The sequence below is a fragment of the Triticum aestivum genome, chromosome 7D, assembly GCF_018294505.1.
Source record: "Triticum aestivum cultivar Chinese Spring chromosome 7D, IWGSC CS RefSeq v2.1, whole genome shotgun sequence".
Lineage (NCBI taxonomy): Eukaryota > Viridiplantae > Streptophyta > Magnoliopsida > Poales > Poaceae > Triticum > Triticum aestivum.
Window position 1 is genome coordinate 235491302 of NC_057814.1, and position 9795 is coordinate 235501096.

A 9795-nucleotide genomic window follows, 5' to 3' on the forward strand; every position below is an offset into this window, starting at 1 on the left:
CATTTCGACCGTAGGAGGTCTGTTTCCTCCGTTTTGTGGTACGCCACACCCCTCCCGATGAACAGGATCCCGTTTCGAACGTGGCCGATCGAACACTAGGCCGTTTCCTCCATTCTGCGGTACGCCAGGCCTCCTTTCCATCGCATGTTCCGTCCAAGCCCTCCCGATGAACACGACCACGCATTCTGTTCCGACCCAGCCGGTTGGCTCCCACGCGTTCCGTTGCCTCCCGATGAACACAATGCATTCCGTTGCCTCCCCATGAACACGACGCATTCATTTGCCTCGCCATGAACACGACAGCGACGCTGTTTCTCCGTTCTGACCCAGCCATGTCAACGAGCCCTCACCGTACGTATGCGCGAGTAGGCGTTCGAGACCCCGCCCGTATGTACACATACGAGGCCGTATTTTCTTTCTTGCACCCTGGCCGCTGTACGTACGTGTACATGCTACGTGCGCACCTCTACTATGACACGTGCGCGCCTCTACATCCACCAGTATATATGTACGTACACGTTCGCGACCAAGATTACAATGCTACGTACGCTTCGACCAGGAGGGTCCCGACTGTCAGGCACTTCCTTGCGTGTGAAGATGTAGCTGGTGGGTCCCAGCAGTCAGGGGGGCGAATCGTTTTGTTTTTTTGCCCGGGCGCACTTCCTTGCGTGCGAAGGTGTAGCTGGTGGGTCCCAGCAGTCAGGGGGAAACATTTTTTTCGCGAAATACGGTGGCCCGTCCGGTGGGTCCCCGCTGTCAGGTGGAGGAATAATTATTTTGCGCGTAATAAGGAGGCACTTCCTTGCTGCAGCCGTGGACCTAGTTGTCAGCGTCTCCACGCACAATACTCTTCCGATGGAAGTCGGTCGTTGCCACATTGACCATGCCGCGCCGAGAGCACCACGGCGATGGACGACGGCGAGGCCTAGGAAGGGGACGACACGGAGGCAGGGAAGACTCGGCAGTAGTTTCCCACGCGGAGGGGAGTATGACTGTACGAGGGTTTACTGGTTCGTCTGCCGTCGCCGGAGAATAACAACAGGTGTGGGTGAGTAGAGGGATGGCTAGGCCAGCGATGGGAGTACGGTGGGGCGGTGAGGCCTACGCGGCAGCACAGCCGGCCGCGGGAAGGAGGGAGCAGGCAGTCCCGCCGGCGCTTGTTTGAGCGGCTGGAGCAGGAAGAGCAGAGATTGAAGAAGCACGACGGCCATTTGATGGACATCCAACAGTCAGTGCTTGTGCGTCAACCTTTTTTTAGGAAAGCCTCAAATCTGTGGAAGACAGCATACAGCCCATCTGTCATTATTTCTAATAATTTACAGCCCATTTGCTAATTCTTAAGATTTTTTTGGAGCCCATATTCTTTTTGTTAGCATTACAGCCCATATTGTGGCCACGGTTAAAGAATTATACGAAATTTTGCATATTTCGGTGCAGTCCGAACTGTTTTTAATCCCGAAATTTCGACTCACATTCAAACTGATTTTAAAAATAAATGTATATCAATATAAAATCCAACAAATTCTCCACGCATAAAAATTAATGTAATTTAAAATCTTGAAATGAAAAAAAAGATATTTGAAACTAATTGCCGGTTTGATGTGTTTTAAAAATGTACAGCCCATTTCTCATTACTGATGGGCCATTTTCTCGGCCAGCCGAATGAAAGCTCTCCTCGTCTTGAAAGATTTGTAGCCCAACAGGCCTGACAAAGCGACTTACTTGGCAAATCACAAAAAAACTGGGCTGTGGCCGTGGACCCAGCTGTCAGCCTCTCCACATACAGTACTCTTCTGATGGAAGTCGTTCCTTGACCATGTTGACCACGCCGCGTGGAGAGCACCACGGCAGTGGATGACGGCGAGGCCTAGGAAGGGGACGACGCGGAGCCGGGGAAGACGCGACTGTGGAAGCCCGCGCGGAGAGGAGTACGAGGGTTCACTAGTTCGGCTGCGGTGTGAGGCTGCTGTCGCCGCAGGGCCTGGCCAGCGGTGGGAATAGTAGGGGGCGGTGAGGCCTCTGCGGCAGCACAGCCGGCCACGGGAGGCAGGAGCATGCGGCACGACCGGCGCTGCTTTGGGCGGCTGGAGCAAGAAGACCAGAGGTTGAAGAAGCACTACGGCCGTTGGATGGACATCGTACGGTCACTGGAGCTAGAATCGTTCATATTGACTAAGTTGACAAAGCCCTTCGTCCCTGTCAACTTAGTAGGCCCACAAGTCAGCCTCCCACCAAGGTGAGTCCCAGCTAGCCGGGGGAGTATTCATTTTTTTGTGCGCAATAAGGAGGCATTTTCACGAAATATGGTGGCCCGTCCTATGGGTCCCAGCAGTCAGGGGGAAATGATTTTTTTCGCAAAATACTGGTGGCCCGTCCGGTGGGTCCCCGTTGTCAGGTGGAGGAATAATTATTTTCCGCGTAATAAGGAGGCACTTCGTTGCGGCTGCCGTGGACCCAGCTAACAGCCTCTCCACGTACAGTCCACGTCCGATGGAAGTCGTTCCTTGACCACGTTGATCACGCCGCGCCGAGAGGACCAGGGTGGTGGACGACGGCGAGGCCTAGGAAGGGGACGACGCGGAGCCGGGGAAGACGCGGCAGTGGATGCACACGCGGAGAGGAGTACGAGGGTTCACTGGTTCGGCTGCGCTGCCGTCGCCGCAGAATAACAGGGGGTGTGGGTGAGTGGAGGGATGGTCTGGCCAGCGGTGGGAGTAGTAGGGGGCGGTGAGGCCTCCGCGGCAGCACAGCCGGCCACGGGAGGCAGGAACAGGCGGCACGACCGGCGCTGCTTCGGGCGGCTGGAGCAAGAAGACCAGAGGTTGAAGAAGCACGACGGCCGTTGGATGGACATCGTACGGTCACTGCAGCTAGAATCGTTTATATTGACTAAGTTGACAAAGCCCTTGGTACGTCAACTTAGTAGGCCCACAGGTCAGCTTCCGAAACGGTGCGCCCCAGATGTCAGGGGGAGGAATCATTTTTTGGGCGGGTGCTAGAATATCCGAGATTGAAGAAGAAGCACGGCATCCGTTGGATGGACATCCAACGGCCACTGCTGCTAGAACCGTGTGTTGACTATAAGTTGACAAAGCCTTGCATACGCATCAACTCTGTTTTTTTAGGGGAGGCGTCAACTTAGTAAGGGCAGAAGTGTGTGGTAGAGAACTTATAGCCCATTTGAGATTTGTAAGAATGTGTAGCCCATTTTCGAATTCTAATGGAATTTACTACAGCCCATTTACAGTTTGTTAAAAGTACAGCCCAATTCAACCAACCGTTCAAAACAGAATTCAATAAAATTTCCCACATTTTGATAGGATCCGAAATATTTTTATCCCGAAATTTCTAGTCAGATTAAATACAATTTCAATATAAATTTATATTACGTAAAAATCCAACGAAACATTGCGCTCGCAACAATTAATGAAATTAAAATTTTCAATATCCAAAAATAATATTTTATAAAGTAATCACGTGTTTGGTGCATTTTTTTATAGTTACTGCCCAGTTTTTATAATTACATCCCATTTATTATTTCTTAAAGCCCATTTTCTTGTTAAGCCTAATGCATCCCTCCTAGGAAAGATTTGCAGCCCAGCGGGGCGGAGAATAACAACTTGACCTTGCGTGGGTATTCCTAAAAAAAGTAAAGCTGGGCTAGCCACTTTCAGCTTGAAAAACATTAATATCTGGGCTGGATATCTGGCCTGGGCTAGACGGGCCACAGCCCGCCCAGTTAATACCTGCAACGATGTTTTCGTTGTTGTTCAGAGGAGAAAAATTAATATCTGGGCTAAACATCAAAAAACTCTGCAGTGCTCACACCTCAAAAACACAAATACTGCTCGAGCTGCTTGGTCCCAGCTATCGGCCGCTTCTTGTGCAATTCTCTCGTTTATTGACTACTACATAGGTTGACAATGGTGTGGGACCGTGATGTCAGGAAACCAGGAGGAAGCAAAATAAATTATAGTTATATATATATATATAATAAGGAGACACTTGCGTACGTGAGGCTATGGACCTGGTGGGTCCCCATTGTCATCCTCTCCAAGTAAAGTCATCTCCTCGCCCGCGCACGCTTTCCGTCCAAAACAGTCAGCACTGCCCGCCCCGCTTCCCGGTGCAGGCGATTGCTCCGCCTTCAAACGACACAAGTGCCGTCCGTCCGTCCATCTGCCGACCACATTAATGATACACGGTTGCTGAGGCGGCTACTCCGGTGCCACACGTCCGTCCCTCTGCCCGCCCACCATTGCTATATAAACTGCTGCGCCGGCCATAGCCGCAGTCATCCGCATCTGTTCCCTTTCTCCTGTCCACACCACTACTGCCCACCATGGCTTCCTCGCGCTCCAGCGCTCTTCGGGACGGGCGGACGACGGACCACAAGGATATGGCAGCCATTGCTGCCGACCGGCTGGCCGGCAGGCAGCCGGAGGACGACGACGTCCCAATGGAGAACATGGTAGTCGACGATCCGGTGCCAACCCCCTCCTCCGCGCCATCCTCGCCGGTGCATTGCACCATGACCATCGGCGAGGCCCGTGCCCAATATATGGACAGGGTGAGGCAGATGCGTGAGGAGCAGATCCGGGAGGCGCAGGCCGACACCGCCTACAACCACCATCTCCTCCAGGAGCACCTACAGGCGGAGGAGCAGATCGCCGCGGAGCGGGCGGAGCAGGAGGCGCTGCTCGACTCGTACCGCTCCGCCCGCAAGGGCCGCCTCAAGCGCTGGCGGTACCGCATGCGGGTGGTGGAGGCTGCGGCCGCCGACAAAGAGGCTAGCAAAGAGGGCGATGAAGCGGGCGAGGCGCTGTTTGGCGAGACCGAGGATGAGGCAGAGGACAATGCCGGCTCCGACGAGTCCCCGCTCCGCTAGCGTCGACGAGGCCCTGCTCCGCCGAGGCCCCGCGGTGCCAACAACGAGGCAGAGGACACCGCCGGCTCTGCCGAGGCCCCGCCCCGCCAACAACGAGGCAGAGGACATCGCCGGATCAACCGAGGCCCCACCCTGCCGGCAACGTGGGGGAGGATTTCCACCGCTCCGCTGAGGCGCCGCCCGCCGGCAACGAGACAGAGGACATCGCCGGCTCTGCCGAGGCCCCGCCCCGCTGCCAACGAGGCCGCGCCACACAGAAAACGAGGAAGAGTAGAACACGGTAGGTCGCCGCCGCTCGGGTCCAAGTAAGGCCACCGCTGCTACCCTCCGGTTGAAGCCAAGCTAGGCGGGTTGACCATTGACGGCCGGTTAGCTTCTTGGCGGCGACGTGGAGTCGGAGAGCTGCGCTGGAGAAGAACGCTGCTTCTACTTAACTGCTGGTGCAGTTGGCTGACTGGCACGTGGGCCACATGTCAGTTACGCAACTGGACCTGCAGTTAAGTCACTGAAGCTTCTGTTCGGCTCAGCGGGACACAGGTGGGTAGCTTCGGTCAATTAATTATACCTCCAGCGCACCCCTTTTTAGTTGAAGAATGTATGTAATGTAATGAAATCCGGCATGTTTATATGAAATCCGACCGTGTATGAATGAATTTATTTCGATTAGTTCGAATTCCTGTATCACTGGCATTGGATGAACATGCAAAACAATACGTACTAGCATTATTCCCAGGGTGATCACCTCGTTTGCAGCAGTTTCACATGTACTCCCTCCGGTCCTTTCTAGTCTGCATACAAGTTTTGTCTGCAGTCAAAGTATCTCTACTTTGACCAATCTTATACAAAAAAGTATGCACTTTCACAATGTGCGAAGTAAAAAGGAACAAAAGGAGTACAAAGAGTTTGAGCAGCTTTTTAGCGTTTCTGTACATTGCAATCAAACACACAGGCCTGGCAATTCATAGAGAACATTCAAAACAATCGATGATTATGCATCTCAGCGACTCACATGTCAGAGGCAATATTTACTTCACAACTAAAGAATAAAGAAAAAATTGATCGACGCTGCTGACAGCAAAGGGCGTCCCATTCGAAAATATCAAACGCATGTCTTGCTAAAATCAATGAGCAAAATTTGACAAGGTTGTCCCATTCCAAAATATCAAATGCCTACGATTGTGGAATGGGTAGGGTTTGCCATCAGTTCGGACATTGACATGGCACCTCGTGCTAAATAAACCAGCTGTTCTTTTTGTGCAGTTCCACCAAAATCAACCAAAATCGCGCGTAGCTTGTATGATTTCGCCCTTATATGTTGCAACGCCTTGAACTTATCGGCACCTCCTTTCTTGTGCTGGAAATGAATGGTTTGATGTATTCATGAACATTTTGTGCAGTTCCCATTGAAATCAAGTTGAGCACCCATGTTTGCACAAATACAAAAAAGTGATTAGTATAAAGCAAATTGTACTATGAATTGACAGTTTCAACAGGCACATACATGGTCCATGTAGAGCACACTTTTAGAAAAATGGAACTCACCAGAAAGAATCCTAGAACAACATTGTACTCGCGCATCATAGAAAAAAATGGAGATTTGTCAGTCCTTCTGAGCTAAAGTTAGTTTGGTCTTGTGGGGAGTAATGTAACCATCCTTCAACTGCTCCTGCTGATGAGAAGATAGACAGGGCTTCTTCATCCTGGCATAATTGGAACTAGTCACTTCACGTACTCCATATTCTTCTTCAGAGGAAGATGATCCTATTGTGCAAAGACAAGAGGACTACTAAATGCTAGCATCCCTGTTTGCTCGAAAAAAAGGAAAGTAAATATTTAAAACAGCACAGATGAAGCACTTCTCAAGGACAATACCACTTTTTCATGACAGTATCTAAATAGTAGCACAACACCAATAGAGATGACAAAGCTCAATCATATGGATGAAATCAGTGGGCGAGTACCAACCTTTGTCAGGAGGCTTATTGTGTAGAGCATACAGATGAAGCACTTCTCCGGAACCATCTGTTGCTATCTACGGTGGTGGCCATGCTTAGTATATACTCCTCGATTAGTTTAATGTTTCCAACATCTTCTTGTGCAGTTCCACTAAAATATATGGTATCTTCAAAGAAGATCCCTGTTTGCACAAGTAGAGATAATTACATATTACATTAAGAGTGGCATCAAATCAGTGGCAAAACAATTGCTCGTTCCAGCCATAGAAATAAATTAAGATGCAAAACTATATCATTACTTGTGTCATCACAGTTCCAGTGCTTCATTACAGCACCGGGAGTTGATTTTTGTTTTTCTTCCGCTTGTTCTTCCGCTTCATCACTTGGTTCAATAACAGACAAGCTTCGCCTTCAATGTAAGATTTGGCATGTCAATTAGGGAGCACAAGTATAGTACTAAACTTAATTTTCTGATGAAAGTGGCAAAATACAGGCCAGCAGTTGTGAAATATCCTTATCTTACCTCAATGGGATATTACGGAGCACATACAGATTGGAAGTCTTGTCTCCATTTGTGCAGTTCACTAAAATCAAGCAACATTATCGTACAAGTAGCACAACATATGAAAGCACAGTGCAGAATCATGTGAAAGAAGGCTAGTACTGACCTCTCATGATGCGGAAATCAAACAACTCACAAGAAGAAGATCTGAACCAAATTCGCCTTAACGGATAGGAAGTAAGATCTCCTCTTGTGCAGTTCCACTAAGATCAAGAAATCAAGCAACGTTGTCGGTGTGACATTTTGGTTGAACTGCACAAAACACTCTTAAAACAAAAGTGTTTGTGCAATGCAACAAAAGGTCACAATGGCAACGAGGTGAAGTAGATAACCCTGTTTACACAGAGGTGCAAAGGAAACAATTAGTGGTCAATAACGGTGGATGACACAGAAGCCAACAAAAAGAAGCATCTACCTTATCTAAATGGGAAAGAGAGCAAGACAGTAGCATTTCTCAAATGGTGGCATTGATTAATATTAACATAGAGATTATATTAACAATAAAATTCGTTAAACATGTAATTTGCTTTTAACTGTGGCATTGCATCAATTTTCCAGCGGCATTATTAGAGGGTGTTTGTTTACAGGGACATTTTGGTGTAGGGACTAAAAAAACTCCGTCTCAGTCCTATCTAAACCAAACAGGAGGGACTTTTAGGGACTAAAAGTGGGCATTTGGGACTAAAGAAAGAAGACCCCGAGGGAGTCTTTTTGGGACTTTTTCCAACAGTTGCCCCTGCCACGCATCGCACCTTGTCTCTATTAGTTCATTACTAGGGGTAACATGGTCTTTTAGCATGTCATTTAATAACCTCTAGTCCATGTTTAGTCCCTGGAACCAAGCAGGTAGGGACTAGGGAGTTTTTAACCAAACAAGGCCTTAGATTAACAACAGCTAATGAGTTGCACGGGAGAGTGGACGCACCAGCACCATGTGCATTTACTGATGTACTGTGGTCATGCACAGTCTGTTGCAACAAAGAACAAACAACCAAGGAGCATATTTGTGTTGGTCCCAGTTTTGTTATCTTTAGACACGTTTCCCTATGTGAGCGTAGCAAATCTAGTCCTGCTCAAACTCTAGAGCCTTGTCCCTTCCTTTCCTTTTTGAACTAGTACTTTCGCCCCTTCCTTTCCTCTTTGAACCACGTCCTAGATTTATGCGATACAACTTTCCCCCATTCCTTTCCTCTTTGAACCACGTCCTAGATTCATGCTATACAACTTTCCCCCTTCATTTCCTCTTTGAACCACGTCCTAGATTCATGCTATATACAACTTTTCCCACTACTTTCCCCCACTCCTTTCCTCTTTGAACCACGTCCTAGATTCATGGTATACATGCAGCTAGAGCAATGCATGTGGAGTAAGTGAATTATACCTTAAGGTTCTTGGGGCGTGGTTTGGTGGGCGACGGGACGGCGGCGAAGAAGAAGGGGTCGGAGGCCCTCCCGCGCCACCGCTGGGTGGAAAGTGAACAGCTGCGCCGGTAGTCCCTCGCCGACGGCGACAGCGTTAAGCCTCCTTCCCTTCCCGGCGGACGGATCCTGCCGGCTCTTTGAGCAGCAGTGAGGGGAGAGAGAGGCCAACGAAGTCTTGTTTAGATCTGGAGAGGGCGAGAGAGTGTGAAGAGAGCAACTACAAGCGCTGAGGCTCCAGCGGTAGAGGGCGAGAGAGTGTGAAGAGAGCAACTACAAGCGCTGAGGCTCCAGCGTGTATATATATACTGGAGAGAGAGTGTGAAGCGTGCAAACCCTAGAAAACATTTTGACCAGTCAAAGAATCCTCCTGGCACAAATTATGCTCAAGTGTAGTTATCGAACCCGAGACCTCAAGTTTGATGAGCGAACAGGCTAACCAGCTACACAACCCTCCCGTTATGTTCAACGAGAGGGAAATAACCTTTTATACATTCCTGCATTCGTGTGACAAGCATGCCGTGTTTTTTTGTGTGTGTGGGAGTCATTGGGATTTCAATCATAATCGTGTCATGTGGCTTTGGTGGTAAGACTATCCACAGTGGTGCAGAAATAATGCAGCCTTAGTCACCTTACCTCTCTCCACGTAGTACGTTGGGTCCCACCAGTCAGAGGGTGAAACAAACAAATTAATAAGAAAAATTAAAAGCGCCAGCGGTGTATCTTACCTCACACATCTCGCTACTGCTCGGGAACACTGTCCAATTGATCCCTCTGTTCGCTCACGTACTATTTTAAGTGAATCCTTATTATAACATGCACACAAATTTTGGGCACTTGTATTCGACTTAAGTCAGTGTGCCACCGTATCTCGTATACTTACTACTCCCTCCGTCTAGGTGTAATAAGTCACGTTAGAAGGTGCAACGGGACCAAGGTGCGTGCGTGTGCGTGTGTGTGTGTGTGTGTTTA